Source organism: Lolium rigidum, chromosome 1 (genome assembly GCF_022539505.1).
Source record: "Lolium rigidum isolate FL_2022 chromosome 1, APGP_CSIRO_Lrig_0.1, whole genome shotgun sequence".
Classification (NCBI taxonomy): domain Eukaryota; kingdom Viridiplantae; phylum Streptophyta; class Magnoliopsida; order Poales; family Poaceae; genus Lolium; species Lolium rigidum.
Genome location: NC_061508.1, coordinates 334,544,301 through 334,560,747, shown reverse-complemented (window position 1 = coordinate 334,560,747; position 16,447 = coordinate 334,544,301).

The following is a 16,447-nucleotide window of genomic DNA, read 5'->3' as shown; positions in this document are numbered from 1 at the left end:
AGGTGGGAAACGGCCTCGGCATGGCATAGTTTGCCGAAATGAGATCATATTTGGCACGTGTGTGGGCCCTAGGATGGGAAATAACACCCCGGATGCGCATTTCTAATCCGATCCACGGTCGGCCATCTTTTCATTTTTAGCGTGTCCAAACGGTTTTTATTTGTGAAGCAGCTACATGGGGCGCATTTTAGTATGAAGTGAAACCTCCGTGCGATGATAGTAGACCACCTACGCACCACCTATCAGATGACATGTGCACGCGTTAGCTTTTTGGAACCCATGCGGCTTCGGCGGTGTCCCGCCGTATCCGCTGGAAACTGACCGGATTTGAACTAGGGGTCAACTATCCGTCGCTCCAGAAATTCCGGAAAAATTGTTTTTAGTTCAACGACGCATCATTATATGTGCTAATTTTTGTCCGTTTAGTTTGTTCGCGAATGGGTGCACCCGCACACCCGGTACGACGATACCGCATGTCTCGGGGGTCCTATTTTGGCCAGATGGCAATTTGAACGAAGTCAAAAAATCCCACAGAGTCGCGTGAGGTCATTTTATATGTCATAGTAACTATTCCGTTTGTTAAAACTGGGATACGGCAATTATTTTGAAAAACCCTTCACGAAAAGGGCTATCACATCCGGAGTTCTATGGATTTCAAGGGAAATGAGGTGGGAAACGGCCTCGGCATGGCATAGTTTGCCCAAATGAGATCATATTTGGCACGTGTGTGGGCCCTAGGATGGGAAGTAACACCCCGGACGCGCATTTCTAATCCGATCCACGATCGGCCATCTTTTCATATTTAGCGTTCCCAAACGGTTTTTATTTGTGAAGCAGCTACATGGGGCGCATTTTAGTATGAAGTGAAACCTCCGTGCGATGATAGTAGACCACCTACGCACCACCTATCAGATGACATGTGCACGCGTTAGCTTTTTGGGAACCCATGCGGCTTCCGGCGGTGTCCCGCCGTATCCGCTGGAAACTGACCGGATTTGAACTAGGGGTCAACTATCCGTCGCTTCAGAAATTCCGGAAAATTTGTTTTTAGTTCAACGACGCATTATTATATGTGCTAATTTTTGTCCGTTTAGTTTGTTCACGAATGGGTGCACCCGCACACCCGGTACGGCGATACCGCATGTCCTGGGGGCCCTGTTTTGGCCAGATGGCTTTTTGAACGAAGTCAAAAAAATCCCACGGAGCCGGGTGGCGTTATTTTATATGTCATAGTAACTATTCCGTTTGTCAAAACTGGGATACGTATTTTTTAAAACCCTTCATGAAAAGGGCTATCACGTCCGGAGTTCTATGGATTTCAGGTGAAATGAGGTGGGAAACGGCCTCGGTATGGCATAGTTTGCCGAAACAAGATCATATTTGGCACGTGTGTGGGTCCTAGGATGGGAAGCAAGACCCCGGACGCGGATTTCTAATCCGACCTACGGACGACCATCTTTTCATTTTTAGCGTGCCCAAACGGTTTTTATTTGTGAAGCAGCTACATGAGGCGTATTTTAGTATGAGATGAAACCTCTGTGCGATGATAGTAGACCACCTACGCACCATCTATCACAAGACATGTGGACTCGTTAGCATTTTGGGAACCCATGCGGCCTTCGGCGGTGTCCCGTCGAATCCGCTGGAAACTGACCAGATTTGAACTAGGGGTGAACTATCCGTCGCTACAGAAATTCCGGAAAAAATTGTTTTAAGTTCTACGATGCATCATTATATGTGCTAATTTTTGTCCGTTTAGTTTGTTCGTGAATGGTTGCACCCGCACGCCCGGTACGGCGATACCGCATGTCCCGGGGGTCCTGTTTTGGCCAGATGACAATTTGAACGAAGTCCAAAAATCCCACGGAGCCGCGTGACGTCATTTTATATGTCATAGTAACTATTCCGTTTGTTAAAACTGGGATACGACAATTATTTTGAAAAACCCTTCACGAAAAGGGCTATCACGTCCGGAGTTCTATGGATTTTAGGGGAAATGAGGTGGGAAACGGCCTCAGCATGACATAGTTTGCCGAAACGAGATCATATTTGGCACCTGTGTGGACCCTAGGATGGGAAGCAAGTCCCCGGACGCGGATTTCTAATTCGACCCACGAGCGACAATTTTTTCATTTTTGGCGTGTGTGAAAGCCATGAAACCTCGAACATTATAGCTCATTTCTAAAAAGATTTGTTTAGGTATTTGAAATATTCCATTTTTTATATTTTTCTATGATAGATCATGTTTTTCTGCAAAATTTGATATATTATACTTATTTTTCTCAATTAGAATGATTTAGTTATGCTTTTTTGAAGACTCTCGTGCAGAAATAGAAAAAAGCTATGCCGACGGTATAACCGTCGGCACAGGTCTGTAGTAAAAAAAAAAGAAAAAAAATGTTGTGCCGACGGCCTGACTGGTCCTGTGCCGACGGCCAGAACTGTGTCGGCACAACCGGCTTGTGCCGACGGCCATTTTAACGCCGACGGCCATCTTTGTCGCCGCGGTCCGGATGCTTCTGTGCCGACGGCCCCGATATTTGGCCGTCGGCACATCTGTGCTCTCCCGTAGTGTACGGGCGCTTGGGGATTTCGCGTTGGACAAAGGGGACGCTATCGTTCCTATTTAAATTGTGCAAGCGTCCATATGTTGCGTTCAGCGTTGCAAAGTGCTAGGTATTTAATCCTTTTGTTCCTTAAGCATCTAACTAAGTGACTGTGGTTGTACATGCTCTTATTGTCCTATCCTTGTCTTGGTGAGATTTGAATTGGCTGAAATCCAAGATGTATTGATTGTTATATGTCCTTGAGGAGGGCGTAATTCCTCGCTGTGATGCACGTCCACATATCTTAGCCTGTTTTCGGAGATGGAACTCAGTTTTGATGCGCCGACATAGTTTCTACGTGGATGATTCTTAAGTTCCTCTAAATATTTAAAACGATATCATTGACAGTTAACTTTTCAAAAATTTCTCTACTAATCAATATATACGCTAGCTGAATACAATAGTGCATTGCTACACAATAGTACTTCCTCCATCCATGAAAGAATATCGAATATTTGTCTAAATTCGGATGTATCTATACACTAACTTGCGATATTTTTTTTATACATGTATGAAATAACAATCTCCCATTTCAGAGATATATCAGTGGCGAGGCTCTCGGTAGGGCGAGGTCTGGTGCCCACCCTACCTTGGCCCGCGACGATTTTTTCTTAACACTACACAGAGTATGTATCGATCCACTATTAGCCTTACATTGGCATGGATAGGCTTCTTTTTAAGGGGCAGCATCGACTGGCTAGGGGCTATCCTCTGCCTGTTGGGCCGTGCGCCGTGAGTTCTGGCTCCTAGGCCAGAACCAGAACCGATCGCATTTGGATCTTCGGCTCATGCATGCCTAGTTGGGCAAGGATTTGTAGTTGGCTCGGTTACTGCCTACAAGTGCTAGAACTAGTTGTTTGGCTCGTTTGGCTTGCTATTGGCTAACCACGGATTATTATCACAAGTTCATCTTTAGTTACCTCCACTGCAGCACTAAACACCATTTTTATTTTTTCTTTCGCAAGAAAACACACCACTTTTCTTGTATCTTGCAGACGGAAGCAAGATTTTGTCCAACTTTTTGTATGCTTAGAGTTCGTCTAACCTTAAATTTCTTATTGTCATATCCTTGTCTTGGTGTGATTTGAGTTGGCTGGAAATCCAATATGTATTGATTGTTATATGTCCTTGAGGACGGCCTAATTCCTCGCTATGATCCACGTCCACATATCTTAGCCTGTTTCCGGAGCTTGAACTAAGCTTTGATGCGCCGACATAGTTTCTACGGGGATGATTCTTAAGTTCGTCTAAATATTTGAAACAGTATCATCGACAGTGAACTTTTAAAAAATTTCTCGACCAAAACCAGTATACACTAGCTGAATATAGTGCATCGCACATGTATGTAAAACCTAGTAGGATTTAGGAAATCTAACTACTCGTATATTACTCCAACTCGGATTCGGATGGACTATGCATGCCTAGATCTGTATATTTGCAGAGAGCGGCACTGGAGACATGCATGCACTGTTGATTACGTGCTGAATACACGAATTTAGGATCCTTCAACTGTTAAATCGGTAATTATATACTGTAACAGTTAGATCCGGAGTAACTGGGGTTCGTTTTCTTTTGATATACACGGAATTGGCAGTCCGTTACTGCGACCAGCGCTAGGGCTCTGCGATCTTCGATGGGGCTGACGCCAAAACGTCGCCGGCGTTCCGCCAAGCAGCCAGGCGGAGTGGACTACATCAGCGCCCTCCCGGACGACCTCCTCCTCCTCATCCTCGCCGGTCTTGGCTGCACCGCCGCGGCTGCGCGCACCAGCGGCCTCTCCCGCCGCTGGCGCGGCCTCTGGGCCCGCCTCGGCCACATCTCCCTCCGCGACGTCGCCTTCGAGTCGCTCGCGGCGGTGCTCAGCCTCGTCGCCCGTCCCCCGCCCCCTGCCATCTCCCTCCTCGAGATCAGGGTGCCGAGGCAGAACCGCCGCGTGCCCAGGGAGCACTGGCCCGTCCGCGAGGACGTCGCCTCGCTGGCGCGCGTCGCCGCGCGGCTCGCGCCGGAGACGGTCGTCCTCGCGCTCCCGCCCAAAGGCTCGATCCCGAACCCCGCCGACTTCCACCTCCCGTGCTTCCGCCGCGCCATCTCCATCGTGCTCGAGTCGCTCCCATTCGTCCTTCGCGCGCCGCCCGCCGCCGCCAGGGGCGACTTCTTCCCCGCTCTCCAGACGCTGCGCCTCCTCGACTGCATCGTCGTCGACAAGGAGCTCGGTGCCTTGCTCTCCCGCTGCCCGCGCTTACGCGTGCTCGAGCTCAGGCACAAGGTAACCACCTGGCCCGGCGTCCGCGCACGGAGGAGAGTCCGCTCCGCGACGCTGCAGGAGCTCATCCTGCACTCCGAGAGACCGTGGCTCAGCCAAGTCGACATCGTTGCCCCAATGCTTAAGCAACTCACCATGTCCTTTTGGGCACACAAGGAGGCCACCATCTCCGTCTCGGCGTCAACGATGCAAAAGGTCTCGTGGCGTTGTTCCTATGCTCAAAATGCTATTGGGTTCGGTCTTTGGACCCTCCACAAGCTGAAGCTAGAGACGGCAGAGACACCGGGACAGCTCCCTTCCCTGCAGATTTATGCCGGAAATGTACGTACGTGTGTCACTTCTCCTATATATCCTCCTCAATCTAATTACCAGAGCTAGTTTCCCCCTAACCCCATTTTTATGAATAATATATATCGTTCTACCAAATTGCCTTTTCAGAGCTCTCATACTATTTCCAACCAAAAAGCCAACCTTGCAAAGGAGATAGAGAAGCACACGGTTGTTGAATTCTCTGATATGGAGCTGCATCTCTCAACAGCAGGGCATGTTTTCGGAGCGCTTGTGTTGCATCTTCTTCAGATGAAGCGGATTCGTTCGGTTCTACGGAGGCTTAAGGTCGTCCGCAAGAGTTCATCGGTAAATAATTTCCTACTCTACTTCTGTACACATCACAATAACACCATCTGTACTAATTCAGGTAGTATTTGGTTTTGTTAGGAGAAAGAAGCTTGCCATGCAAATTGTCCATGTGAGCCTACCGACGACTGGAGGACCCAGATTATCGCGTTGACGGCCCTCGAAGAAGTAGGCATATATGGCTTCCAAGGCGAGGATCATGAGTATGATCTGTTGAAACTCATACTCGGTTCTGCACCAATGCTTAGAAGAATGACCGTGAAGCTGTCACATGAGTTATCATCAGCCAAGGATGACACTCGCACCAAAATACACGACCTCGTGGCGTATTCTTCCGTGGAATGCCTTGTATATCATCGGTAAGTTTATATTTTCTTCCATGCATGAATGATTAGCATAGCTCCTGCCAGGGTCTCCTCAATGCACCAAAATTATGTGATGCCAAGCTGTCAGTGATTTTCATCTTGGACACTAGTAGTATCTCTAGGGTAGTCCTCATATCGTGCCATTGACATGCCAATTACGCCTAGTTATTCTGCTGAGTTCATGTGCCCACATCTTTCTATATTGTCACCATTTGCTCTATGCAACCCTCTCTATAGAGATTACGCCCTTTGTTCTTTGACTTGTTTAACTAAACTGATTTTTCTAGATGAGCTGTGGTTAATTAGTTGTTGGTCTTGCAGTCTGGGGCAATTTATTTTGTTCCATTTACATTCGCATGAAGAAGTATTTTGCTATTTTATTCTCACCGGAGCTTGTTTTAATTTTTCTCCTCTGCAGGGTTGATGCACCATAGCCAAAATTCCCTGCCGACACGATTACCATCCTTACATTTGCTTATTCCTGGTGCTCATCGACAAGATCACCTTTCCTATGGCGAATAACTCCACATATATATTATCTGATCTCGGGAATTTGATTGTTTTGTTCAATCAATAAAATGAAGTGTTGTTTTGGCACTGCAGGGCTGCTATGTGCTCAGAGTATCGCACTCTTAGCAATTATATTCAGTTGTCGAAGTTACGTTGTTAGGGGTGCTCAATCGATGTATGTCAGTCAGGTGATCCAAGCGATTCTGAACTAGTGCGCCCTACTTTCTGTGCAAGTAGATTGAGAAGCAGAGAATATTCAGTTCATAACTCTTGATATTTACACCTGCTCGGTGCTCCTTTGCCAGAAGTATATTGAGTAGCTCGCTCTTTTATTTTGATGCTCTGTGATTAGCCCACTGCCCACCCTGTTAGCTTGATAACCGGTGTTATGTTTGCTCTCTTCTCTGAACTACTGCACATTGTACTGTATGATGAACGTGGATGCATCTGTATTCATTCTAGCTTTTCGTTGCGTCACTCTGTAAAGCCGATAATAGTATTGACTAGTGAGAGTAACCGTGCCTTTTTCGCCAAGATTTTTGTCAACAAACTAAAGCCTTTCACATTTTCTGCTTGCTGATATTTGATATCGCTATGTGAGAGTACAAATTTATCGGACAAAAAGTTTGAGTATACAGTGTTCGATCTTGAGTACAGTTTGATCATTTGCTGATCAAGAATTAACCGTTATAGTAGTGAAACAATTATAAATTCTTTAATTAATTATGCTTCCTCTTTTGTCTGAACTCCTAACTGATGAACGAAGATATATATGTAGATATGATACTATAGCTTTTCCCTGGTTCACTTTTTATACAAGACAGCCATGTGCTCCGCCCAGTTATTTCAGTTGCCTTGCACTGTTTCATTTCATTTTGATGCCATGTTTGTTTGCAAATATATATATATATATATATATATTTATCAGCAGATAATGCTCACTTTATAGCTCTTGATTTTGATGATGCGCCCACCTTCTTAACTTGGGAGTTGCGTTCTGTTGCCTTTCTTCTCTGAACCCCGACTCCCTGTATGATGAATGGAGGTGCATCTCTACCCATTCTTGCTATTCCATACGGATTCCTGTAGTCATTGTTAACCACTGGCCGGTGAGAGTTACATCGCATGTTTCACTGAGATTGTCTTGATCAGACTGATGCCTTAATTTTATCTGTTTGCTAATATCTGATATCGCCATGTGTATGTGTGACTCTGCATAATTCCATCTCAAGTATAGTTTGATGATATGCTCATCCAGAAGTAACCATTAATATATTGTATCATCGAGGAAAATCTCGTCTAGTGGTGTAGGATCTGGTGGAGCAACGGGCCGGGATGACTACGTAGACGGAATCGTTAAATATTGCTGGATCTATGAAGACGATTTAGTTTAGAAAATATGTTTCCATGTCTCCAGGTCAGAGATCTCACGCTGGCTCCGCAAAAGAGGACTCATGTTCTGATGGGAGAAACTAGTAAACAAATGGAAATTAAATAAACAGCAGAGGAGAGATGAGGATGTTGACCAAGGTCATCGCCAGTCCCACGCATGTCAGCCATGAGCAACACAATGTGTGATGTGCGTGCGTGCATGTGACTGACGAGGCTAGCTTTTGGAGCATCCAAAAACCAAAACCATGTGGACTCCTAGTGTTTCCACCACATGGTTTAGATCTGATGAAAATGTATGGGCGTGTTTGGTTCCTTCATAATTCCATTTCACGGACCTAGCGGGCCGAGTTTCGTGCGTCTGGATATCCACGGAAAACTTTTGGCTCTCAGCACACGATCTTAAAGCACTAAAAAACTTGATCCGATAAGGATGCTCAATTCGACCGTTTGTGGCGGGCAGCTGGCCATTATAATCTAATTCATGGACATCATTTTCTTCTTCCTCAAGCAAACCCTCCTATCATGCACAATGGGTTGTCTTCCAACCCTCGAACCCCAGCCCCATCGTAAACTCCTTAATCCAGACAAGGTTCGGTTTCTCAGCTTCGTCATTGTTCATCATAACTGTATTGTTGATAAAGTTTCCGCTTTGCAGCTCATCACCGCTGGAGGTTGAGGTCAATAATGTTTTAGTTTTTTTTTGTTGTATATGTTGTAGCAAAGTTTTACAATATTTAACAAATCATAATGTTGAAAAGTCATGCAAAGATTCAGTTTTAATCAAACTTACGGCCGTGGTGTATGTTATCTTCAAGATGTGGAATGGTAGTACAGATCGATGGTTGCAATGTTGTGATCAAGAGTCAATTGCACATCAGTGGAAATTCTACATGCATCTATCACTTAATATCCTCACCTTTGAAGTTTGGTGATTGCGTCTTCTTTTTCTTTGAAAACTCAGTTTCGATACACCTGAAATAACAAGAGGCTCGATTGGGGACAAATAATGTGGGAGGTTAGAGGGCAGACCACCATCTAATTAAGAAGAAGATGAAAAAGAAGATGATGAAGAAGAAGACAAACTCCCCTTTGATCCCCCTCTGATGAACTACCCATTCGATTTCTCTCGTACTATTATGTAAAATGCCATTCGTAAACTGCCAGTCATAGAAACTATGCATATGAGCTACCGTATTGTTAGGATGAACTGATAAAATTGGAAACTTTATTTTCTGTTATAGTGGTGATCGTATAGTATATCACCAGTAAAGAGAAGAGGTCACCAGAAGTTTTGCCTCGGTGGTACGAAACAAGCAACGTCTCATCTCCACCGCGATTTGAGCTTCGCCACTGGGAACCAAACACATAAGCCTTTTGGCCCAATCCATGCATCACGAGCCCAAATAACTCACCAAAGTTGACCCGTGGCCTGTCTAGAACGCGCATCACGTTTTCAAGACTTTCCCCACTTGGCCCAAAAACTGATCAAACACGTCCTATCTAGTTTCCTGACCGTTGTGTGCCTCGGCCACTTATTCTCTTCGAGACAAAATCCCAAAATTAAATTATTCCAGTAGTTTCACAAGGAAAACATAGATTTCCTCACTACAATACACATGACATGGAAGAAACAACACGAAAGGATTTCCTCCGTCTCGTTGCAAAATCACACACATTCACGGGTGAAAGATGTCCTACTAATTAGCTTTGCTTGATAGACTACCTCGTGACAAAGTGCATATCGATCGGAACAAAGTGCGCGCGCTTTGCCACGCTCTTTCCTCGTACGCGCGGGGGACACGGCCGGCGTGGTGGCTCCGGCGCTCGCTCGCACGCACCGCCGCACCGCCGACCGCCGTCTCCGTTTCTTCTTCCTTCCCCCTTCTCCACCTGGGAACACTAAAATTTAAACTGTGTTAACTCCCACATGCAAGTTCATGAATATGCATGGCGCGCGCCGTCCCTATGCCTACTCTATTAACCCTACTACTATGTTTTGTGTAATCATCTCGTTAGGAAATGCTTAGTCGATCCCTTGGAGGCAGTCAGCTTACCTTGATTCCTGGAGCTCGTCAAGCTAGCTGCTCCCTAATCATGAACTAGTTCATGCATCTGCCGGTTAGCTAGCTCTCGTTTGCAAATCCCCGCAACAAAAAAAAGCTCTCTTTTGCAAAGATCGACAAACTCGCAAAAGCAGCTCAAGGCTATAGACTGGAGTAGTAGATTAGATGCAAAGAGGAGGCTCGTGGCTTATCCTAATTGTTCAAGCCACTCCACTTTACTTTATTCATCCTAAAAAGCCAAACAAAAGAAATTAAAACTGTCACCTACTCTACACTCTCTCCAGTAGAGCTTGGTATTCTATTCGAGGTCGTACGTCCGGACCACATGCGAGACGGGAAGCCGCTCCCCGTCGTCACCAGTAGCCACCACCCCCGTTTCTCTCCCACAGTCCAAGATTCCAGTGCCCACAACTCCACTCCACTCACAGTCACGCGATCAGCTCCTATAAATCACGCCAGCAAGACCACGGAGTCGCCCACCAACGCCGCACACTGCAAGAGTCCAACCCACCTGCCCACCGCGCGCGCGCACACCGCCAAAGTGCCAAGCCACATTCTCGCATAGTCAAGATCGATCGAGATGGGGGAAGGCAATGCCGCATCGGCAGCGCGGCCGTCGTCGTCATGCCGGCGGGGTCCGGGAGGGTGCGGTCTAGCGCTTGCCCGGCTGGTGCGGAGGCTTCGCAGGCGGAGCAAGATGCTGTGCACGGCCGCGCGGCCAGCCGCCGCGTCACGGTACTGCCACCAGTACGACCCGCTCAGCTACGCCCGCAACTTCGACTGCGACGGCCACGGCGACGACGTCTCCAGCGGCGGCCACCTCTGCCACCACTACACCTTCGCCTCGCGCTTCGTGCTCGCCTCCTCCGGCGCCCGACAGCCGCGATAGATTTCAGGCCGGCCGGCTCGCGATCGATCTTGTTGCTGCGAGCAGAGTAGCGTCTCCTTTTGTTTAGGAGGAGCAAGCACTCCTCTTGTTTTGTTCTTTGTCGATCCCCTCACCTGCAGCTAGCCTGAAGGCGACTGCGTTCATAGGTTGGTGGGATGATGGTTGTAGAATTTCCAGGCCTCCTTGGCCCCTTCAATTTTCGGCCACTTGGGGAGCTGCAGGAAATGTTTTCAAGATATACAACCAACATTTCGAAAATTTCCTCGTCAAATCAGGTGCTGTCCATTACAGTTCCTGAAAGCGTTGACTCACTTTTCTCTTCATATTCCCTGAATTAGTTCGATCAATTGCCAAGATCCAGTAGCACATTTGCGGATTATTGGCCTTTGTTCCCTGCAGGCAAGAAGCCAGCTCACTTGGTCAAGATTCACGAAGCTGTACGCCACTGACCAATCGATGCGAGTTTATGCCCGTACATTCTAACCTAATAATAAAGAGCTAAGATTTGGTGGGAACCAGCTTTGTCGCTCCCACCTCCTTTGCTAAGAGAACCGCTCTCCGACATGCTAGTAACTCAACTCTCTCTGGATTATCCACACGAGGGAAAAAATGTGCAATATGTGCTCCATGGTGATCACGAACGATCACCCCTCCACCTCCATGGTTGTCAACCTTGGAGAAAGCTCCATCTGAGTTAGCCTTATACCAGCCCGGTTGAGGACGTAGCCAGTACGCCTCCGCCTGATCCCCACGAACCACTGCAGTTGTCTTCAGAGATCGCCACTCTTCCGTCAACACAATGATGCGCCGAGCAATATTCTCCGGGTTTTCAATCATCGGTTCATCCCTAGCATTGTTTCTTGCTAGCCACATATGATATAGCGCCATCAAGTACATAGCCAATTCCTGCTCTGGCATCCTCCCAAAGAGCTGCAACAGCCAGTGCTGAAGTTCGCGATGAGATTGGCACTCTCCCGGCGGAGCCGGCTGCCCGAATCCAGTGAGATCCCTCATGGTTTCCCAGGCATGCACCGAGTGTGCACAGGACCAGAAGCGGTGGAAGACCGTTTCATCCCTATGGCAAGCGATGCACTTGACTCCTTCCTTTATTTTGCGCCTCCTCAACTCCTCGCCCACAGCCAACCACTAATCCGCACTTTGGATGGTGTCAACTTGATGGTGCGTGACATTTTGAGCCAAAGCAAGGCGCGGATCTTGGACAGAAAAAAACATGGCGGAGAGGATCTGGTCGACCATGGATCCGTCGGGGGAGAGCGAACCGGGGCACGTGAGATGACGTGCTCGAAGCCCAAGTCCACGAGGATGATACTCAGCGATGCCAAGGACCAGGAGGTCGCCGGAGACGGCCCGGTGTCGAGTACCTGCGACGGTCAGTGGCGGTCAACGCCGCATTCATGTGCGATACCATGCCACGCAGGACGGATCCCGGGGTCTTACCTTCCTAAAGTATTACGGCATTTATAGATTTATTCGCGACAGACCGGCTCTGAGAATATATTATCGAGTGCCTTTTTCGGCTGTTGGAATGGTATATTTATTCGAGTCATATGATGACTTGTTATCTTGACCTCCCGTTCAATAGTCCCACATCGTTACATTAAGATGAATACCACCAATCGATTACCGGAGATTGGGATATTGAACTATTACAGGCTACTTTCTGTAGCGTTGATGTTACTCGGATTATGGAAATTCCGCTGCACAATCAAGGGTTTGAAGATTTTATTGCATGGAACTGTAACAAAAATGGTCGCTATTCGGTGAGGTCCGAGTACTATCTACAATGGAGACATCAATTTGGGGCTCATGGGGCGCAGTTGCCCCCCCCCCAATCCTCAGCTCTGAATCATGTCTGGAAAGTACTTTGGCAAATGATGCTTCCAAGTAAGATAAAGATATTCATGTGGAGAGCACTCCATGGCATAGTACCGCTAAAATCTAATCTTGCAAATCGACATATTGGCACGAGTCGGCAATGCCCGGTATGTATCTTAGCACCTGAAAATATGATGCATCTCCTCTTCCAGTGTAATGCTGCACGTGAAGTATGGGATGTTCTTGGAATTCAAAATATTATTGATGATGCAATTTCTGTTGATCTGTTTGGGTCTACGGGAGTTTTTATTGCGAGATCACACGAACAGCATGTCAGGCTTTAGTTCTATCAATCTGAAGGAAACCATTGGGGTAACTTGCTGGTACCTCTGGTGGAGATGGCGAAGACGAAATCATGATGAATCGGTACCTACAGTATACAAGTGTAAAATGCTGATATTATCTATCACAGCAAATGCAGCAAGAGTGGGTTCTAATGTAACCCGGGCTAATGATCGATGGGTTAAACCAGAGTTGAGACAAATTAAATCAATGTTGATGGCTCCTTTCATTTGGTATCACATGCAGGAGCTACAAGGGTGATTGCAAGGGACCATGAAGGAGTGTTGTTGGCTGCTGCTTCAAAGTTCTATCCGAATATGGTGTCTGCTGCTATGATGCAGGCTTTGGCTATGAAAGAGGGTTTATCCCTTGCAAATAGGTTGGGCTGCAAATAATGTCATGATGAAATCAGATTCATTGGAAACAGTTGAAGCGTGCAGCGTGCACAGGAGATGAAGCTTGGTGGGGACATTCTTCGGCTGTTTTTGCTGACTGTGTTGATCTTTGCTCGATGATAGATAAAATCTCCTTCAAACACTGCTCGAGGACGGCCAATGAAGTAGCGCACGAAATAGCTAAAGTTTGTTATTCTTCTGAATTTTCTTGTAATTGGGTCGCCGAACCCCCTAGCTTCCTTCTCGAGAAACTTATAAAGGATGTAACAATACTGTGAGTTTAGCAGCAAGTTCCAGACGCACTCTTTTCCTTACCAGGGTACCTAAGGGGACGGGAAGGTTTTTAATGAGGCGGCTTGCTAGCTTAATATAATATCGTTTATCTTAGAAAAAGATGAATACCACCAGCTTATATACGTTCTGATTAGCCTAAAATATCAGGGAGGTGAATCAACGAGAGGTATCGCCATTGAAATGAGGGGAGCTCGGCCACGAGACATCGGTCGGATGTCGACGACAGCACTGGGTGCAAAAAAGAGCGGGCGAGAGTAGGCCTGAGCACACAGAGGACACCGTGATCCAAGGCTGCTCGGCCAGAATGACGAACTCTGTGGCGGAACTTCACACATTACCAGCTAAATGTTTATTTTGGTACCACTTTGTGTTTCGAGAGCAAAAAGCTACCACATTTTGCCAATATTTTTTCAAAAAGCACTAACTGGAGCAAGGCGGCACTGGCGCGGGTCAACCAGGGCCCTGCCTCGCCGGAGCACGGCGGCGGGGGACGGAGCACATCAGTGATGGTCTGCCTGGCCAGAGCACCGCGGCGGTGGGGGGTGTGCGGGCACGCAATCTGGTAGGAGATTTCTTTTTTTGTTCCTTTTCAGATTTCCCCCTTTTTCCCTTTTTTGTAGGTATTTTCAATTTCTAATGTGAGCAAACAAACTGGTCTCGGTCCACATAAGCAAAACAACACTGGTAGGTGGGTCCCACCTGCCAGTTTTCGTGTCAATTTGTTATCAACTAGGGATTAGTGTTTTTTTCGACAATCTTGATAAATTATGGTAGTTTTTTGTTCCTAAAACATAAAGTTGTACCAAAATAGACATTTAGCTAGAAATGTGGTGGTTCTATGCTAACAGCTCCACATTCCTTCCCGCGCCACCGCCGGCGACCTTAGACGGCCCGCTCTCAACCTTCAGATTCGCGTGTGAGCTCCCGCGGGACGGGCTCATCTCCGCGTGCGCGCTCGGCTTGACCGTCATCATCAGTGAAGCATATACCTATCTAATCCAAATCGAGGGATGGCAAGGGAATCAGTCAACAAGAAGAACAGAGCCGTATGGGGAATTTTCTGGTTCCACTTCCACCTCACGGGAAGGGGATTAAGCGGTTGGCAAAAAAGGCCAAGTTGGGCCAATCTTGAGGCCAATTATTTTGTCTAAGCATTATTGTGGATTTTAGATTTTAGCCTGCATGAATAAAACATTAGAGGTTACGCTGGAAAAAAATAAAACATTAGAGGTGCTTTTAGACAAGACTGCAACAAAGCTAGAGACGAATAAAGAGTTGGAATAATTATTCTTGCGCGGTGCATGAATTACCACGGCTTAGACACGACGGAATCTAGATGAGCAGAACGTGTTAGCATTTCTCTCTAGGGAAAAAGGTAGTTCAACTATGGAAACTCCAAAGAATAGATGGTGCTTTATGACAGCTGTCACTGGTGGAAAAAGGGGCTTTGGTCGCGGTTGGCAACTGCCATTAGTCGCGGTGGCGCAACTGCGACCAAAGTAGCGCGACTAAAGGCCCCCCCCTTTAGTCGCGGTTCCTTACGAACCGCGACTAAAGGCCCGTCCACGTGGGCCGCAGGGCGAGCGCCAGGGCGGAGGACCTTTAGTCGCGGTTCTTCGGCCAACCGCGACTAAAGGCCTCCGCAGGGTTTAGGGTTTAGCCCCCCTCCCCCTAAATCTGGTTTCTTTTTAATTTGTATTATTTTATTTCTTTTGGGTTTTAATTTTGAAGGAGTTTCACATATTCTACGGTACTGTATACATACATGCATATGAATGTACAATTTCAAACAAATTTGAAATTAGAACCAAAAAGAATTCAAGAGGAATATACAATATATATTCAATATCGGATGACCATATACAATATATATTCAATATCGGATGACCATATACAATTTTGAACAAGTTAGTTACAAATTCTGGTGCATATAAAGTTCTACGTCATCGTAATAGTGTTCTCCTCTAGGATCGATGACTTCCCTCGCCAACCATCCAGCTAGTTCCTCTTGAAGTGGTCGGAAGCGAGCTTACGGATTAAGCGTCTTCCGGAGGTTATTCCTCATGATGTTGTTCTCACACTTCTGGTCCCGCTCATTGCAGTATCTCCGGATCCACTCACAAACATAGTATCCACATAGATTGGTCCCCGGTGGCTGAATATCCCCAGTCGTCCGCACTGCCATTTTAAAATGTAGCTCTTTTTTGAATTCACCGACCTTGGTATCTACGAACCGTCTCCAAACCCTACGAGGCAAAGAAAATTAAATAAACAAGAAAATTATTAATTAGTTACTTGATATTAGGAAATGATGAACGAAATAGGCCGATCGATATAGAGCGCAAATGAATGAAAATAATTACTTTTGCATCATTTTTCTCATGTCGCCCCAAAGCGCCGGATCCATATTCAGAGAGTCGTGGACGAGAACCGAGGAGGTCTGAACTTTAATTACCATAAGAATCCAGTGGAACCTGCGGACACGATACATGCACAGATCATGCATAACTCATCGATTAGCCACATACCATGCATGGAGTAAACAAAAGAGAACGTGCTCAAGACAGAAACACTCACCCAAAATGGTAAGGAAATAGAATATCACTTTTCTGTTGCTGTTTTCTAATAAACCGCCACAGGTCATCCTCCACGTCGGCGGGGTGGTGTTCTAACACATATGAATTAACGATGTGTGGGTCAATGAACCCAACATCATGGATGTTCCTTATTCGCATTTCCCGCTTCTTCATTCTCGCATAATAGCGTACACAACAAGATAGTTAGGACAATATATATATATATATATATATATATATATATATATATATACATATATATATATATATATATATATAC